This window comes from Anolis carolinensis, chromosome 4 (genome assembly GCF_035594765.1).
Source record: "Anolis carolinensis isolate JA03-04 chromosome 4, rAnoCar3.1.pri, whole genome shotgun sequence".
NCBI lineage: Eukaryota > Metazoa > Chordata > Lepidosauria > Squamata > Dactyloidae > Anolis > Anolis carolinensis.
In genome coordinates this window covers 253675043-253694941 of record NC_085844.1, presented here as the reverse complement: position 1 = coordinate 253694941, position 19899 = coordinate 253675043, and positions in this window count along the sequence as shown.

The following is a 19899-nucleotide window of genomic DNA, read 5'->3' as shown; positions in this document are numbered from 1 at the left end:
TGGCACAGAGAACCCCCATGACCAACTGAACACACTGCAGGAGGTTGGGGGGAACTGACCTTGCACTCTGGGAGTTGTCGTTCACCCTGCATCCAGAGGGCACTGAACCCAGCCAACACTGGATCTGGACCAAACTTAGCACACGGACCCAACATGGCCTATGCTGAATACTGGCGGGGTTTGGGGATGTTTGACCCATGATTCTTGGTTTTGTAGTTCACTCACATTCTTCTGCAATTTCAAATTGCAACACTCATAAAAAAACAAAAACCAATTGCCTGACTGATAGTACCTAACATCCCAAATGACTTTTTCAAATAACCCAGGCACTGCCGGGTCCCCAAGCTAGTAAATAATAATAATAATAATAATAATAATAATAATAATAATAATAATAATAATACTGAAATGATCAGCAAACGAGTGCAATGAGCTCTCAAAGATACTGTGGGACTTCCGAATCCAGACTGACAAAGTTCTGGAACACAACACACCAGACATCACAGTTGTGGAAAGGAAAAAGGTTAGGATCATTGATGTCGCCATCCCAGGTGACAGTCGCATTGACGAAAAACAACAGGAAAAACTCAGCCGCCATCAGGACCTCAAGATTGAACTTCAAAGACTCTGGCAGAAACCAGTGCAGGTGGTCCCGGTGGTGATGGGCACACTGGGTGCCGTGCCAAAAGATCTCAGCCGGCATTTGGAAACAATAGACATTGACAAAATCACGATCTGCCAACTGCAAAAGGCCACCCTACTGGGATCTGCATGCATCATCCGAAAATACATCACATAGTCCTAGACACTTGGGAAGTGTTTGACTTGGGATTTTGTGATACGAAATCCAGCATATCTATCATAGAATCATAGAATAGTAGAAGTTGGAAGAGACCTCATGGGCCATCTAGTCCAACCCCCCGCTAAGAAGCAGGAAATCGCATTCAAAGCACGCCCGACAGATGGCCATCCAGCCTCTGCTTAAAAGCTTCCAAAGAAGGAGCCTCCACCACAGTCTGGGGGAGAGAGTTCCACTGCCGAACAGCCCTTCTCACAGTGAGGAAGTTCTTCCTGATGTTCAGGTGGAATCTCCTTTCCTGTACTTTGAAGCCATTGTTCCGTGTCCTAGTCTGCAGGGCAGCAGAAAACAAGCTCCCTCCCTCCTCCCTATGACTTCCCCTCACGTATTTGTACATGGCTATCACATCTATCTTGTTTGCTGTGTCATACAATAATAATAATAATACAATAATTTTATTTTCGTATGCCGCTCCCATCTCCCCATCGGGGACTCGGAGTGCCTCACACGAGGGCAAGCCCAATACAATCATATAATATCCTAAAATCAACAGCGGAGACATCAAGGAATGCATTTAAAAGTGAATGTTTGTATGTATGCGAAGCCCACCTGCTCCAAGGAGACCGGAACCACCTCAACTGCGCTCTCCGGCCAATGGAGACTCCACCCCAGACACCAGAAGAGCCGCAAGGCCAAGAACAAGCCACGCGAGTCAAGGGAAAGGCCCACTCAGAGGAAAGGCTACATTGGCCAACAAACAAACAAACAGAAGGGCGTTGCAGTTTCACTCAGCATTCACACACATGTACCTGCATTCATTCCACAGATATACAACCCCCACTAGATTCCAGCAGACCTCACAACCTCTGAGGATGCCTGCTACAGATGGGGGCGAAACGTCAGGAGAGAATGCGTTAGGAACGTGGCCAGGCAGCCCGGAAAACTCGCAGCAACCCAGGACTCAACTGGAAGGTGTCCCAGAAGGGCCAGTTCCTCCGACTGTATCCCTTGGAGGGAGGGAGCCTGCCTTTGGGGCCGGAGGGGCTGGGCTGCCTGGAAGTGACCCCGAGGGGAGGGGAGGGGGGAGAAGGAAGGAAGGATGGTGGAAGAAGGGAAGGAAGGAAGGAAGGAAGGAAGGAGAGAAGAGCGGGGAAGAATTTATTTTATTTATTTATTTATTTGCGACATTTATATACCACCCTTCTCACCCCGAAGGGGACTCAGGGCGGTTTACAAGTATATATACATACAATCTATATATATAAAAGAGTGATGGCATCACGGCAATTCACAAAACAACAAAAGTACAGGCCCCCCAACCTCAAAATTTGACAACACAACCCATCATCCACGCCTCAAGGTTGATACAACAAAAAGAAAAGAAAAATAAAGTCCTAATTAGAGGGAGAGCAATAATTGTTTTTATCCAATTGCTGCCAGTTTAGAGGGCTAATCTCTGCCCACTTGGTTGCCTAGCAACCAAGGGACAGCCAGGTTTCAGTTAGGGGACAGGCAGATTTAGGCCTCCCTTAGACTTCTTCCACAGATTATCTAATTTGCACTGGATTATATGGCAGTGTAGACTCATGGCCCTTCAAAACAGCTATATAACCCATTTATAATCTTCTATTATCTGCTTTGCACTGGATTATCTTGACTCCACACTGCCATATAATCCACTTCAGTGTGCATTTTATACAGCTGTGAAGAAGGGGCCTCATATAATCCAGTTCTAAGCAGAGAATATAAGATTATCAATATACAGTAGAGTCTCACTTATCCAACGTAAACAGGCCGGCAGGATAAGTGAATATGTTGGATAATAAGAAGGGATTCAGGAAAAGCCAATTAAACATCAAATTAGGTAATCGTTATACAAATTAAGCACCAAAACATCATATTATACAACAAATTTGACAGAACAAGTAGTTCCATGCGCAGTAATGCTATGTAGTATTTACAGTAGAGTCTCACTTATCCAACACTCGCTTATCCAACGTTCTGGATTAGCCAACGCATTTTTGTAGTCAATGCTTTCAATATATCGTGATATTTTGGTGCTAAATTCATAAATACAGTAATTACTATATAGCATTACTGTGTACTGAACTACTTTTTCTGACAAATTTGTTGTCTAACATGATGTTTTGGTGCTTAATTTGTAAAATCATAACTTAATTTGATGTTTAATAGGGTTATCCTTAATTCCTCATTATCCAACATATTCGCTTATCCAACGTTCTGCCGGCCCGTTTATGTTGGATAAGTGAGACTCTACTGTACTGTATTTACAAATTTACCACTAAAATATCACAATGAATTTAAAACACTGACTACAAAAACATTGATTATGAAAAGGCAGACTGCGTTGGATAATCCAGAACATTGTATAAGCGAATGTTGGATAAGTGAGATTCTTCTTTAATATGAAATAATTACTGGGATAGAATAATGCAGAACAATATAATCTCTAAAACCATGACAGTAAATAAACAGGGGAATTCCACACAGGAAGCAATCAGGGCCAGCTAACACCTCCCAACAAAGTATTCCCATCATCAAAGTCTGGCCAATCCTCTGTTTTCTCAGGGCCACAGACAGTAGAAGCACATAAAATATCGCAAAGAACACCACTCTGAAAACAAGGGAATTCCAGACAGGAAACAATCAGGGCCAGCTAACACCTCCCAACAAAGTATTCCCATCATCAAAGTCTGGAAAATCCTCTGTTTTCTCAGGGCCACAGACAGTAGAAGCACATAAAATATCGCAAACAACACCACTCTGAAAACAAGGGAATTCCAGACAGGAAACAATCAGGGCCAGCTAACACCTCCCAACAAAGTATTCCCATCATCAAAGTCTGGCAAATCCTGTTTTCTCAGGGCCACAGACAGTAGAAGCACATAAAATATCGCAAACAACACCACTCTGAAAACAAGGAAATTCCAGACAGGAAACAATCAGGGCCAGCTAACACCTCCCAACAAAGTATTCCCATCATCAAAGTCTGGCAAATCCTCTGTTTTCTCAGGGCCACAGACAGTAGAAGCACATAAAATATCGCAAACAACACCACTCTGAAAACAAGGGAATTCCGGACAGGAAACAATCAGGGCCAGCTAACACCTCCCAACAAAAAATTCACTCAGGGAGGAAACAGCCAGGCTTTAAAGCTGCAAGGCCATTACATCCTAATCATTTTTCCTAATTGCAGAATTCATACTTGCCTCCAACAAACAAAAAAAAACCAATCAGAAATATTGTATATTCACAACCTTTAGGAAATAATATCCCCTGATGGCGCAGCGTGTTAAAGCACTGAGCTGCTGAACTTCTGGACCGAAAGGCCACAGGTTTGAATTGGGGAAGTGGAGAGAGCCCCCACTGTTAGCCCCAGCTTCTGCCAACCCAGAAGTTTGAAAACATGCAAATGTGAGTGCATCAATAGGTACTGCTCTGGCGGGAAGGTAACGCCGCTCCATGTAGTCATCCCACATGACCTTGGAGGAGTCTACGGACAACGCCGGCTCTTCGGCTTAGAAATGGAGATGAGCACCAACCTCCAGAGTAAGACACGACTGGACTTAATGTCTGGGGAAAACCTTTACCCTTGACCTTAACTACCACCAATTCCTCAATACTTTATTTCCCATACCACCAGACTTCGCCACAGCAACGCGTGGCCGGGCACAGCTAGTATATTATATTATACAACTATATCGCAATATTATTAGTAATATTGCATGTAATATAAATATACAATTATAATAGTGAATTATAATTATTATTACATTGTATTACATCATAATATTATTAATATTAAATGTATATACAATGTATTATAATATAATATATAATAATATATAATATAATATAATAAGAATGTATTTTATTTATTTATTTACAGCATTTATATTCCGCCCTTCTCACCCCGAAGGGGACTCAGGGCGGATTACATTGCACACATAAAGGCAAACATTCAATGCCATGACATAGAACAGACGCAGGCACAGGCTGGCCTCGAACTCATGACCTCTTGGTCAGAGTGATTTGTTGCAGCTGGCTTGCTTTCCAGCCTGCGCCAGAGGAAGGACGGTGGAAGGAAGGAGGGAAGAAGGAAGGAAGGAAGGTGGAAGGAAGGGAGAGAGAGGTGTAGTAGGGAAGGAAGAGAAGGAGGGAGGGACAAAGAAGGAAGGATGGTGGAAGAAGGGAAGGAAGGAAGGAAGGTGGAAGGAAGGAGGGAAGAAAGGAAGGAAGGTGGAAGAAGGGAAGGAAGGAAGGAGGGAATGCGGGAAGAAGAGAAGAGCAGGGGAAGAAGGAAGGAAGGTGGAAGGAAGGAGGGAAGAAGGAAGGAAGGAAGGTGGAAGGAAGGGAGAGAGAGGTGTAGTAGGGAAGGAAGAGAAGGAGGGAGGGACAAAGAAGGAAGGATGGTGGAAGAAGGGAAGTAAGGAAGGAAGGTGGAAGGAAGGAGGGAAGAAAGGAAGGAAGGTGGAAGAAGGGAAGGAAGGAAGGAGGGAATGCGGGAAGAAGAGAAGAGCAGAGGAAGAAGGAAGGAAGGTGGAAGGAAGGAGGGAAGAAGGAAGGAAGGAAGGTGGAAGGAAGGGAGAGAGAGGTGTAGTAGGGAAGGAAGAGAAGGAGGGAGGGACAAAGAAGGAAGGATGGTGGAAGAAGGGAAGTAAGGAAGGAAGGTGGAAGGAAGGAGGGAAGAAAGGAAGGAAGGTGGAAGAAGGGAAGGAAGGAAGGAGGGAATGCGGGAAGAAGAGAAGAGCAGAGGAAGAAGGAAGGAAGGTGGAAGGAAGGAGGGAAGAAGGAAGGAAGGAAGGTGGAAGGAAGGGAGAGAGAGGTGTAGTAGGGAAGGAAGAGAAGGAGGGAGGGACAAAGAAGGAAGGATGGTGGAATAAGGGAAGGAAGGAAGGAGGGAAGAAAGGAAGGAAGGTGGAAGAAGGGAAGGAAGGAAGGAGGGAATGCCGGAAGAAGAGAAGAGCAGGGGAAGAAGGAAGGAAGGTGGAAGGAAGGAGGGAAGAAGGAAGGAAGGAAGGTGGAAGGAAGGGAGAGAGAGGTGTAGTAGGGAAGGAAGAGAAGGAGGGAGGGACAAAGAAGGAAGGATGGTGGAATAAGGGAAGGAAGGAAGGAGGGAAGAAAGGAAGGAAGGTGGAAGAAGGGAAGGAAGGAAGGAGGGAATGCCGGAAGAAGAGAAGAGCAGGGGAAGAAGGAAGGAAGGTGGAAGGAAGGAGGGAAGAAGGAAGGAAGGAAGGTGGAAGGAAGGGAGAGAGAGGTGTAGTAGGGAAGGAAGAGAAGGAGGGAGGGACAAAGAAGGAAGGATGGTGGAAGAAGGGAAGGAAGGAAGGAGGGAAGAAAGGAAGGAAGGTGGAAGAAGGGAAGGAAGGAGGGAATGCCGGAAGAAGAGAAGAGCAGGGGAAGAAGGAAGGAAGGTGGAAGGAAGGAGGGAAGAAGGAAGGAAGGAAGGTGGAAGGAAGGGAGAGAGAGGTGTAGTAGGGAAGGAAGAGAAGGAGGGAGGGACGAAGAAGGAAGGATGGTGGAAGAAGGGAAGGAAGGAAGGAGGGAAGAAAGGAAGGAAGGTGGAAGAAGGGAAGGAAGGAGGGAATGCGGGAAGAAGAGAAGAGCAGGGGAAGGAAGGTGGAAGGAAGGAGGGAAGGTGGATGGAAGGGAGAGAAGGTGGCAGTAGGGAAGGAAGAGGAGGAAGGGACAAAGAAGGAAGGATGGTGGAAGAAGGGAAGGAAGGAGGGAGGGAATGCGGGAAGAAGAGGAGAGCGAGGGAAGAAGGAAGGAAGGTGGAAGGGGCGGAAGAAGGAAGGAAGGAAGAAGAGAAGGGCGGGGGAAGAAGGAAGGTGGAAGGAGGGAAGAAGGAAGGAGAGAGGATGGTAGTTGGGAAGGAAGAGAAGGAGGAAGGAAAAGGAAGGGTGGTGGAAGGAAGGGAGGGAGGGAGGGAGGGAGGAGCCCCTCAAGGCTGCTTCCAAGGAGAGGGCAGCGAGGGGGGCAGGAGGGGGGGCAGGGCCGCCATGGGCGTTGCGGGGGGGGTGTGCGCCCCCCCTCCCCTCCCTCCTTCCCTCCCACCTTTCCTTCCTTCGTCTGCCCCTTACCTCCTTCCTTCCTTCCTTCTCTCTTTCCTCCCTCTTTCTTCCCCCCTGAACTGGACCTCCAGCCACGCGGTTTCCCTCCCGGAAATGAGGGGAGGGGGAGGGGGCAGCGCTGGCCCCTCCCCCAAGGAGGCGCCCTCAGACCCAAAGCCCCCCCCCCCCCCGTTTTCCTTCCTTCCCCGCCTTCCTCCCGGCATCCCATAATAGCTCCCCTCCCGCTTCCAGGAAAAGGCTGCGGCGCCTCTTCATGCTGTTGGGGGGGGGGCTTCAAGGGGGGCCTCCCTCCCCCTCCCTCCCCCCCCCAGCCCGGCCTGGCTTCCTTCAGGGAGTGGGAGGGGAACCAAGGGGAAGCCAAGGAAGCCTTGGGAAACAGAGTCTCCAGGTCAAAGGAAGCCCCGACAGACACCCGCATCCCCCCCCCCCCCAGCGAAGTGGTCAAGCCCACCCCCCAAGCCCCCCGGGCTGGCTTGTATTGGAGACCCCATAACCTATGGCATTGGCTATGGGAGTGTCCTTGCACCCAGTGTCTCTGGGCAAATGTTAATCTCCATGGACATGTGGAGAGAGACAGAACACCTTTGGAAAACCAATGGCCAAGAAAAGGCGTGACCTTGTTAGAAGTCAACTCTGTGATAGTCACGAGCGTTCATGTAATGGCACACAGGTCACTCAGCTGTTAGACTGAAGAACCATGTCTTTACACTGCCAAGAACAAAGACATGCCACTACAAAAATATATTCTTTTCTTCACAGTTGTAATTGCCCAAAACATATACACATATACATAAAATGTTGTGCATTTTCCGGGCTGTATGGCTATGTTCCAGAAGCATTCTCTCCTGACGTTTCACCCACATCTATGGCAGGCTTCCCCAGCAGTTGTGAGATATGAGGATGTCTGCCATAGATGTGAGCAAAACGTCAGGAAAGAATGCTTCTGGAACATGGCCAGACAGCCCAGAAAATGCACAACAACCCAGTGATTCCGGCTACGGACGCCTTCGATGTACACTCCCTTGAAACCTCTTAGTTTAAAATACACACTCTGACATAAACACAAAGTCTTGTTTACTCATAAAACAACTTGCATTAAATCACCATGCAGCAGTAGTTCCCCACCTTCCTAATGTCGCAACCTCTTAATCCAGTTCCTCATGTGGTGCTGACCCCCAACCACAACATTATTTTCTTTGTGACTTGGTAACTGTCATTTTGCTGCTGTTATGAATCGTAATGTAAATATCTGATATGCAGGATGTATTTTCATTCACGGGACCAAATTGGCAAAAATACCCGATACTCCCAAATTTGAATACCGGTGGGGTTGGGGGGATTGATTTTGTCATTTGGGAGTTGTAGTTACTGGGATGTATAGTTTGCTTACCCTCCGTTGTTGCCTCCTTGCATCAAGGGCTGCACCGAACCGGGTGGCCTCCTTGTTGTCCCTTCTGCCATTGAAGGCTGCACCGGACCGGGCGGCCTTCCCTCCTTCACTGTTGCCTCTCCTGCCACTGGAGACCGCGCCGAACCGGGTGGCCTCCGTTGTTGCCTTCCTTGCATCGAGGGCTGCACCGAACCAGGCGGTTTCCTTGTTGCTCCCCCTGCTACTGAAGGCCGTGCCGAACCGGGCGGCCTCCGTTGTTGCCTTCCTTGCATCGAGGGCTGCGCCGAACCAGGCGGTTTCCTTGTTGCTCCCCCTGCTACTGAAGGCCGTGCCGAACCGGGCGGCCTCCGTTGTTGCCTTCCTTGCATCGAGGGCTGCGCCGAACCAGGCGGTTTCCTTGTTGCTCCCCCTGCTACTGAAGGCCGTGCCGAACCGGGTGGCCTCCGTTGTTGCCTTCCTTGCATCGAGGGCTGCGCCGAACCAGGCGGTTTCCTTGTTGCTCCCCCTGCTACTGAAGGCCGTGCCGAACCGGGCGGCCTCCGTTGTTGCCTTCCTTGCATCGAGGGCTGCGCCGAACCAGGCGGTTTCCTTGTTGCTCCCCCTGCTACTGAAGGCCGTGCCGAACCGGGCGGCCTCCGTTGTTGCCTTCCTTGCATCGAGGGCTGCGCCGAACCAGGAGGTTTCCTTGTTGCTCCCCCTGCTACTGAAGGCCGTGCCGAACCGGGCGGCCTCCGTTGTTTCCTTCCTTGCATCGAGGGCTGCGCCGAACCAGGCGGTTTCCTTGTTGCTCCCCCTGCTACTGAAGGCCGTGCCGAACCGGGCGGCCTCCGTTGTTGCCTTCCTTGCATCGAGGGCTGCGCCGAACCAGGCGGTTTCCTTGTTGCTCCCCCTGCTACTGAAGGCCGTGCCGAACCGGGCGGCCTCCGTTGTTGCCTTCCTTGCATCAAGGGCTGCGCCGAACCAGGCGGTTTCCTTGTTGCTCCCCCTGCTACTGAAGGCCGTGCCGAACCGGGCGGCCTCCGTTGTTGCCTTCCTTGCATCGAGGGCTGCGCCGAACCAGGCGGTTTCCTTGTTGCTCCCCCTGCTACTGAAGGCCGTGCCGAACCGGGTGGCCTCCGTTGTTGCCTTCCCTGCATCGAGGGCTGCGCTGAACCAGGCGGTTTCCTTGTTGCTCCCCCTGCTACTGAAGGCCGTGCCGAACCGGGCGGCCTCCGTTGTTGCCTTCCTTGCATCGAGGGCTGCGCCGAACCAGGCGGTTTCCTTGTTGCTCCCCCTGCTACTGAAGGCCGTGCCGAGCCGGGCGGCCTCTGTTGTTGCCTTCCTTGCATCGAGGGCTGCGCCGAACCAGGCGGTTTCCTTGTTGCTCCCCCTGCTACTGAAGGCCGTGCTGAGCCGGGGGGCCTCCGTTGTTGCCTTCCTTGCATCGAGGGCTGCGCCGAACCAGGCGGTTTCCTTGTTGCTTCCCCCTGCTACTGAAGGCCGTGCCGAACCGGGCGGCCTCCGTTGTTGCCTTCCTTGCATCGAGGGCTGCGCCGAACCAGGCGGTTTCCTTGTTGCTCCCCCTGCTACTGAAGGCCGTGCCGAACCGGGCGGCCTCCGTTGTTGCCTTCCTTGCATCGAGGGCTGCGCCGAACCAGGCGGTTTCCTTGTTGCTCCCCCTGCTACTGAAGGCCGTGCCGAACCGGGCGGCCTCCGTTGTTGCCTTCCGTGCATCGAGGGCTGCGCCGAACCAGGCGGTTTCCTTGTTGCTCCCCCTGCTACTGAATGCCGTGCCGAACCGGGCGGCCTCCGTTGTTGCCTTCCTTGCATCGAGGGCTGCGCCGAACCAGGCGGTTTCCTTGTTGCTCCCCCTGCTACTGAAGGCCGTGCCGAACCGGGCGGCCTCCGTTGTTGCCTTCCTTGCATCGAGGGCTGCGCCCAACCAGGCGGTTTCCTTGTTGCTCCCCCTGCTACTGAAGGCCGTGCCGAACCGGGCGGCCTCCGTTGTTGCCTTCCTTGCATCGAGGGCTGCGCCGAACCAGGCGGTTTCCTTGTTGCTCCCCCTGCTACTGAAGGCCGTGCCGAACCGGGCGGCCTCCGTTGTTGCCTTCCTTGCATCGAGGGCTGCGCCGAACCAGGCGGTTTCCTTGTTGCTCCCCCTGCTACTGAAGGCCGTGCCGAGCCGGGCGGCCTCCGTTGTTGCCTTCCTTGCATCGAGGGCTGCGCCGAACCAGGCGGTTTCCTTGTTGCTCCCCCTGCTACTGAAGGCCGTGCCGAGCTGGGCGGCCTCCGTTGTTGCCTTCCTTGCATCGAGGGCTGCGCCGAACCAGGCGGTTTCCTTGTTGCTTCCCCCTGCTACTGAAGGCCGTGCCGAACCGGGCGGCCTCCGTTGTTGCCTTCCTTGCATCGAGGGCTGCGCCGAACCAGGCGGTTTCCTTGTTGCTCCCCCTGCTACTGAAGGCCGTGCCGAACCGGGCGGCCTCCGTTGTTGCCTTCCTTGCATCGAGGGCTGCGCTGAACCAGGCGGTTTCCTTGTTGCTCCCCCTGCTACTGAAGGCCGTGCCGAACCGGGCGGCCTCCGTTGTTGACTTCCTTGCATCGAGGGCTGCGCCGAACCAGGCGGTTTCCTTGTTGCTCCCCCTGCTACTGAAGGCCGTGCCGAACCGGGCGGCCTCCGTTGTTGCCTTCCTTGCATCGAGGGCTGCGCCGAACCAGGCGGTTTCCTTGTTGCTCCCCCTGCTACTGAAGGCCGTGCCGAACCGGGCGGCCTCCGTTGTTGCCTTCCTTGCATCGAGGGCTGCACCGAACCAGGCGGTTTCCTTGTTGCTCCCCCTGCTACTGAAGGCCGCGCCGAACCGGGTGGCCTCCGTTGCGGCTTCCTCGGCGATTGAAGGCCGCTACGAACCCGGCGACCTTCCTTCCTTCTTTGCTCCCTCTTCTGTCACTGGAGGCCGCGTCGAATCGGGCGGCCTCCTTTGTTGCCTCCTTTGCATTGAGGGTCGTGCACTCCCCCTGAAGGCGCAGGTCCGCAGCTTGGGGCTCCTCCTGGACTCGGAGCTTACACTTGAGGCCCAGGTGTCAGCCGTGGCCGGGAGGACCTTTGCACAATTAAAACTTGTGCGCCAGCTGCGACCATACCTCGAGAAGTCAGATCTGATCATGGTGGTCCATGCCTTAGTTACCTCCAGACTGGATTATTGCAATGCGCTTTACGTGGGGCTGCCTTTGAAGACGGCCCAGAAATTACAATTAGTACAACGCTCGGGAGCCAGGTTTCTAACTGGAGCAAATTACACTGTTTAAGGAGCTCCACTGGCTGCCATTTATTTTCCGAGCCCAATTCAAGGTGCAGGTCATTACCTACAAAGCCCTAAAAGGTTTGGGACCTACCTACCTTTGAGACCGCATTTCCCCCTATGAACCCGCACGATCTCTTCGCTTGTTGAGGGAGGCCCTCCTCTCGCTTCCACCATCCTCGCAGTCGCGTTTGGTGGGGACGAGGGAGAGGGCCTTCTCCGTTGTGGCCCCCCGGCTTTGGAACTTGCTCCCCAGGGAGATCAGGCAGTCCCCTACCCTCCTCTCCTTTCAGAGGAGCCTGAAAACCTGGCTCTTCCAGAAGGCCTTTGATGAGTGATCCTTGTAGGACTGACCTGTTTGCCTACTCAGTATTAGACCCTCAGGTATGCCTTCCTCAGTATTATAATTGCACTTTAATTGACAGCTGGGTAATTCCCCCCCCCCTGACGATTTTGATACATTTTGCACCTTGACCCAGATCCTTGGGATTTTAAGATTTTATCTTTGCATGTGACTTTTATGACTGTTTATTGTTGTTTGATGTTTTATTGTTGATTGATCTATTTTATTGTTTGTGTTTGCTTTTATATTGTTGTTCCGGGCTTGGCCCCATGTAAGCCGCCCCGAGTCCCTTCGGTATAAGAATAAAATTATTATTATTATTATTATTATTATTATTATTATTATTATTATTATTATTATAAAGAGCACTCTGCACCCAGCCCACAATGGATCTGCACCAAACTTGGCACACTCACTATATGGCCAACATTGAACACTGGCAAGCTGGGTCTTAGAGCATACTTGCCCAATGAAGTCCTAACACACACTTGCATGCCTCCACCTCCTCTGAGGTCTGAAGCAAGACACTGATAGCATTGAAGTCCAAACAGATACTGAATACAAAATTGAGTCCTGAGTCTGCACATGCTCAGTTTCTTTTTGTGTCAGGAGAGACTTGTGAAAGTGCAAGTCACTTCTGGTGTGAGTGAATTGGCCTCCTGCAAGGACATTGCACAGGGTATGTTTTGATGTTTTACCATCCTTCTGGGAGGCTTCTCTCATGTCCCCGCATGGAGCTGGAGCTGGCAGAGGGAGATCATCCGCGCTCTGCCCGAATTGGATTCGAACCGGCAACCTTCAGGTCAGCAACCCAACCTTCAATTCAGCAGTCCTGCCGACAAAGGGTTTAACCCAGTCCAAAGTCCAAATCATCTCTCTGTTCTGAGAGTCTAATAGAGTCTCTGCTTCTGCACTGAAAGTCTAATCGCTTTTGTACAGCATTCTGTTCCTACGGACTCCTAAAAGCATACCGTTGAAGTCTCTCAGCATACATCTCTTTCTATGGACGTCTGTTTCTAAAATGGAGTCTGAACCCTGAATAATCCCAGATCTGATCACATGGTATGCGGCCCCTCCCACAACATAGAGTTAAGGAAACCTACACATATACAATATACTAAGCAATCTGAATTATATACCTAACAAAAGAATAGCAAACTTGAGAATTGTTGCTACAGTAGAGTCTCACTTATCCAACATAAACGGGCCAGCAGAACGTCTGTTTCTAAAATGGAGTCTGAACCCTGAATAATCCCAGATCTGATCACATGGTATGCGGCCCCTCCCACAACATAGAGTTAAGGAAACCTACACATATACAATATACTAAGCAATCTGAATTATATACCTAACAAAAGAATAGCAAACTTGAGAATTGTTGCTACAGTAGAGTCTCACTTATCCAACATAAACGGGCCAGCAGAACGTTGGATAAGCGAATATGTTGGATAATAAGGAGAGATTAAGGAGAAGCGTATTAAACATCAAATTAGGTTATGATTTTACAAAGTACTAGCTGTGCCCGGCCACGCGTTGCTGTGGCTAAGTCTGGAGGTATGGGAAATAAAGAATTGAGGAATTGGTGGTAGTTAAGGTAAAGGGTCCCCTGGCCTGAGTGGGTTGCTAGGGGACCAAGTGAACAGAGCTTAGCCTTCTAACTGGCAGCAATTGGATAAAAACAATTATTCCTCTCCCTCTAATTAGGACTTTATTTTTCTTTTCTTTTTGTTGTATCAACCTAGAGGCATGGATGAGGGGTTGTGCTGTCAATTTTCGAGGTTGTGAGGTGTTTACTTTTGTTGTTTTGTCCGCTGCCGTGATGCCATCACTCTTTTATATATATAGAAGCACCAAAACATCATGTTATACAACAAATTTGACAGAAAAAGTAGTTTAATACGCAGTTATGCTATTTAGTAATTACTGTATTTACGAATTTAGCACCAAAATATCATGATTTATTGAAAACATTGACTACAAAAATGTGTTGGATAATCCAGAACATTGGATAAGCGAGTGTTGGATAAGTGAGACTCTACTGTATTTCCAACAATACAGCCCAAAAAACTCACAGCAACCTACTGAAACACAGTCTTGTTAATTACATTGCCCTACAGTGTCCAAAGACCCCCCCCCCCCCCTGCATCCTGTGTGCCTGGCTTTGGAGTGTTCCCTGAAATCCCAGTGGCAGCAAAGGAGTCAGAGGCTGCAGCCAGTCACACCAAGAACTGCTGCAGGATGAGGCCCTGGGAAAAGGAAAGCGTGCTCTGTCCCCTGGCTCCTCTCCTCTCCTCCCTCCCTCCCTCGCTCCCTCCAGGAAAGAAGAAGGGGCCAGTGGGGCAGGGAAGGGGACACAGGAGGGTCCAGCCCTCGGTCCTTTAACCACTTTATCAATGGTTTGCATGATGGAAGAGAATGCTTGCTTATCGAAGGAAGACAACCTGGAGGTCTCCAAATATGAGCAGAGGAATGGCAGGTTTGTCTCTACTTCCTTTCCATGCATTGTCTTTGGGCAATCAGTAGATCTGGAAATGGCTACTGATAGAAAATACGGACATAATATTGAAACATTAAGTTACGAATTGAAGTGGGAGAGATAGAGGCTGGTTTCATGGTTGCAGTTGTGATAAAAATATGCATATATCATGTGTGTGTATGAATGGAAGATGAATGAATGAGGCTAGTAATTTGGAGACACCAATCATTAACTACCTCCTTGCTAAATTGTAATTAAAAGTTGCTAATAAGACCTGAAATAGTTGACCTGCCTGCAGTAGCGGCCCTAAGTTTCACAAAATCACAAGTCAAACACTTCCCAAGTGTCTAGGACTGATAACCGAAACCCCGGCTTTTAAATTAATTTAAAAGCGCAGCGGAGAGTTCCGCAGATCACTCACCAAAGGAACGGAGCGGGACCGCAGCAGACTATTATTAAAAGATTTTTTTTCTTTCTTCACTTTCCCCTTCCCTGAACTATGTAACAAATCCCTCAATAAAAGTAGCATTTATTTTAACAGTAACACTCTCTATCTGGTTATTTTGTGTCATTCTCTGACTCCTTCCTTTGCATGCAATTTCTCTCTCTCTCACTAACCCGCCTGCTCTTTAAAAACCCTGGCGGAGGCTTCTCCGCCATAGATTAATACGGCGGACGATATAAATCGGCTCATATCTCTATCAAAATTACCCCTAGAACGCTCCTCTTTTAGTCCTAACCCTTTCTAAGGCTCCTGACTCGAAGACCACCAACGGAACCGAAATCGGTCCAGTTTTCGGCACCTCAACAGCTGACTGTCAAACGGGACCGACTGCTCTTTTCGAGCCGGGCTGCCCTCCTCCAGCCTTATCCCGGACTTTCCTCTCCCCGCGACTCGCGAAATGGTTTTAAGAGATCCCTAGCCCCTTTCTGTGAACTGGGGATGGGGGGATCGCTCTCCCGCTGGGGAGACATAGATCTCCAAGTACCCTCACCCTCTCTGCAGCTGCCAGGGGGTGCCCGGACGGGTGCCCTCCACGTTTCATTCATACCTTCATAATTTTATGAAGGAGAAGAACACTCTTCCCCAGACCTATCCCTGGACTTATGAAATCTTATACTTCCGAAGACTATAACCCACATGTGCCCCTTCCCCATGCCATCTCTATGAATTTCCTTCCATCACAGATGAACTCTTTTCCTCATGCATCCATGAATTTTCATATTCTATGTACCTGGACACCCTCATGACCCACTGTTGTATGAATTTCTAATCGTTGGGCTAACTTCATGAATTGTGAAATCATGCTGCTAGAACTCCACTTCTATGACTTTCCATATTGGGTTCCCCAGATGTTCTAAACCTCGTTCTTATCAAATGTTTTCAATTGTTTATATCGTCCATGATTCCCCTTTATGCAATGTAGCCCCCCTCTATGGATTCCCCCCTTACTTCCTTGAAATCTGTCTATCTGCCTATATGTATTTGTACTCTTTGGGATCCCCGGAAATTATGTGTTTTTCCTAGCTGGGTTTACGCTCCAACTTTATTTTATTTTTCATTTTTATCTCATATAATTGTCAAATCATGAAACCAAATGGGAAATATTTTGACCCCAACATGAACCCTAGCCCCTATGACCCAGGCCTCCCTTCCCAAAAACAAAAGGATAATCTGCTACAGCTTAATCCAATCTAATTCAGATTGCATGGACAATATAAGGCTTGAGTCACCAAATTCGGAGTATAGTCCTAAAGGTGATTCAGCCCCCAGGGCAAACATTGTCATATCTCAGGAAATTCCAGGACACCTCAGAAGGGCGCCCTGTGGAGCCTGTCAAATTTGGCTCATCAACACCCATCACCACTTCCCCTCTGACACCCCAAGGCATATCTAAAATCTGTGAATGTGACAGGACCCCGGACATCCTTGATGGGTGCCATTAATTCCTTTAGAAATCGGCCGGGCAAGGATTAATCTGATATTTCCTGTCCTGTCACTTCATTGTTTCAATAGCTCCCGCCTCCTCCTCTCTGATTGGCCCGAGTGGGGACAAAAAGCGGCTCCCCATTGGGCCAGCAGAGCAAGGCGGGAAACGAAAGCCCGCCTCGTTCAACCTCCCAGCCTATCCGCGATCAGATGGGCGGGGGAGCGGGGCGGGAAATTCAAAGGGCTGTCAGACCGAAACATTGTATAAATATGGCTTTATTTGAAACATATGATACGCTAGTAGATTGAATGATCGCTAATAGTGTCCATTCAGCTGAATCGCTCAATAAAGACTCCTTGGCGGATTTTCCTTCAACTTTGGCGGACCTTCTTCATTTCGGCTTCAGGTTGTATTGCGGCTTATATTCTCCTTTTGGCTTCGCCAAGGTCCGTTCCCTCAGGACCGGGTCGGGTCTCTCCTTAAGGGCCCGATCCCCTAAAACGCGGTCGACAACAGGACTGTGTGATGTATTTTCGGATGATGCACGCAGATCCCAGTCGGGTGGCCTTTTGCAGTTGGCAGATCATAATTTTGTCAATGTCTATTGTTTCCAAATGCCGGCTGAGATCTTTTGGCACAGCACCCAATGTGCCGATCACCACCGGGATTATTATTATTATTAACGGGGAACAGAGGGAAGAAGCAGAGGAGAATGGGAAAGGCCGAATGGCAAGAGAAAGAGCTGAGGAGCAGTGGAGGGACCTCAAGAAGGAGGGACATGGGTTTTTTGCCTACAGAAGTGTGCGAGGGCAGGGGAACTCAGGTCTACCTTCTGGTCTTCCCTATTGAATGTTTACGCTAAACATGTGTAAGGTCTCCGGCTGTTAGGCCAGGGGCCAAAACAATTTCGTTTGGAAAAGTTTAACCTTTCATTAGCATAACATCAGCAGAGTCAACACACAATGGAATGAGCTGAGGAAACAGGCAGTTAAGCTTATCGAAGCAGCTGATTACAGCACCCCCTTTTATCAAGCATACAGGTAAACATAATGAACTCAGTATGCCAAATTAAAAAAAAATGAAAACTCAACTGGCTGATATAATAAAAAACAGTTTGCTCACGAAGGAGGAAACCAGGAGGAAAGGAAGAAACCATGAAAATGAACAAAATCTGGCTACCAGTATTAAAAAACTCCAAAATCAGAACAGTAAATAAGGAGCCACACTCTGAAAACAGAAGAATTCCAAACATGAGTCAATTAGGGGCAGCTAACGACTCTGAACAAAGGATTCCCCCAGGCCAGGAGGTGCTAGGTTAATGCTAACTGAGGTGATTAATTACAACATTCATACTGGCCTCCAACAGACAAGAGTTATTTTCCCCACCCAGGAACGTCCACAGATATATAAACTTTCTTTGCTTAGTTTCTCCATACCTCACAACCTCTGAGGATGCCTGCCATAGATGTGGGTGAAACGTCAGGAGAGAATAGTTCTCGAACATGGCCAGACAGCCCGGAAAACACAAAACAAACCAGTCTGCTCACGAAAGCTTGTGCAAAAGCATCACACAGGTACAGATTAACTTTCTTGCGATATATCAAAGACTTAATCCAAAAGAATGAAAGGTGGATTCCACAGCTTCCACACATGCCCAAGAAGCAACCCATGCTCCATGCCCATCCAGGAAGGCAGGCAACGGTATTACATAAACCACTAGGTCTGGGCTGGATGGGACAACTGACTCATACACACACTAGATCAGGCATGGGCCAACTTGGGCCCTCCAGGTGTTTTGGACTTCAACTCCCACAATTCCTAACAGCCTACCGGCTGTTAGGAATTGTGGGAGTTGAAGTCCAAAACACCTGGAGGGCCCAAGTTGGCCCATGCCTGTACTAGACCAAGAAAGGCTGGGTAACAAAGGAGAGTGCTTTGTAGCACTCTCCCATAGACTATCAGCTCTATCATTATCTCTGGAATCGCTCTGAAACAGAACGCTGTCACTTTTAGAATGGCACCACATAAGCATCATCACTGAACCCTCGTGTCCGAGTCTGATGACCTTCCAAGTGTAGGATCTTGGCGGATCTTGGATCCTTGGATCCTTCCAAGTGTAGGATCTTGGATCCGCAGGTGACTGTAGAGACCTATTTATTTATTTGCCCCATTTATACCCTGCCTTTCTCACCCCGGAGGGGACTCAAGGCGACTTACACATGGCACAATTCGATGCCCCAAAACACATATAAAATCAAAGCTTAAAACATTAAATATTTAAAAATTTAGACATAAAAATTTAAACACTATAACAGTTAAAAATCACGCCAACCAAAAAATCATGGTCTAAAGCCATTCCAAGTTCATTATACATTTTAGACATCCATTCTTGCACTGCACAGTTATCCAAAAGCTTGATTCCAGAGCCAGGTCTTCACTTTCCTTTTGAAGCCTGATACCTTTGTACAGTAGAGTCTCACTTATCCAAGCTAAACGGGCCGGCAGAAGCTTGGATAAGCGAATATCTTGGATTATAAGGACGGATTAAGGAAAAGCCTATTAAACATCAAATTAGGTTATGATTTTACAAATTAAGCACCAAAACTTCATGCTATACAACAAATTTGACAGAAAAAGTCGTTCAATACGCTGTAATGTTATGTTGTAATTACTGTATTTACGAATTTAGCACCAAAATATCACGATATATTGAAAACATTGACTACAAAAATGGCTTGGATTATCCAGAGGCTTGGATAAGCGAGACTCTACTGTACATGAAAGATTGAGCAGAATTGCAACCCTTTGATACTTGAATGTCTATATTCTAAAACCAAGGGGGAATGTTATCTGTACATACTCATGCTATTTATTTTTTTCATTTATTTGTATTAGTGATGGATTGAAAAGAGGATCGACTGTTGTAGTTACTATTTCTATCGCTGGCCTGACATTCATTCCAGTACCTTCTCTTGTCCCTACCTTTTTATTTTAAAAAGGTTATCTCTCTGATTGCTTTATTTAATGTATGTTTAGTAGACTACAGTGTAATATTTTCAAATGACACCGTGCAATGGACAAATACATCCGCATGTTCTTCCGTAATGAGGTCATCTATTTTCGCCCTCCATTTGTGCCTCTTCGAAGCCCTCAGCACTGTTGGTCACAGCTGACCTCCAGTTTCAATGCTCGAGAGCCAGGGCTTCCCGGTTCTCAGTGTCTCTGCCACGGCTGTTAAGGTTGGCTTTGAGCCCATCGTTCAATCTCTTTTCCTGTCCACCCACATTCCGTTTTTCGTTCCTGAACACACACATAAGCAAAATCCATCGTACTAGATATTTATTGGCAGGAAGGTGGGCCCTCCTGCTGGAACACACCTAAGTAAACGCAACAGGGAATTTGGCACTGGTTGCAGCCAGACTCGTGGGAAGCCTGGCTCTGAGGGCTTGGGGTCCAGCAGCCTTTCAGCCACAAAATTGAGTCAAAGGTGACTTGAGAACCTGCTGCAAAATGCTTCTGGTGTGAGAGAATCAGCCATCTACAGAGATGTTGCCCAGGGGACGTTGCCCGGATGTGTTACCATCCTGTGG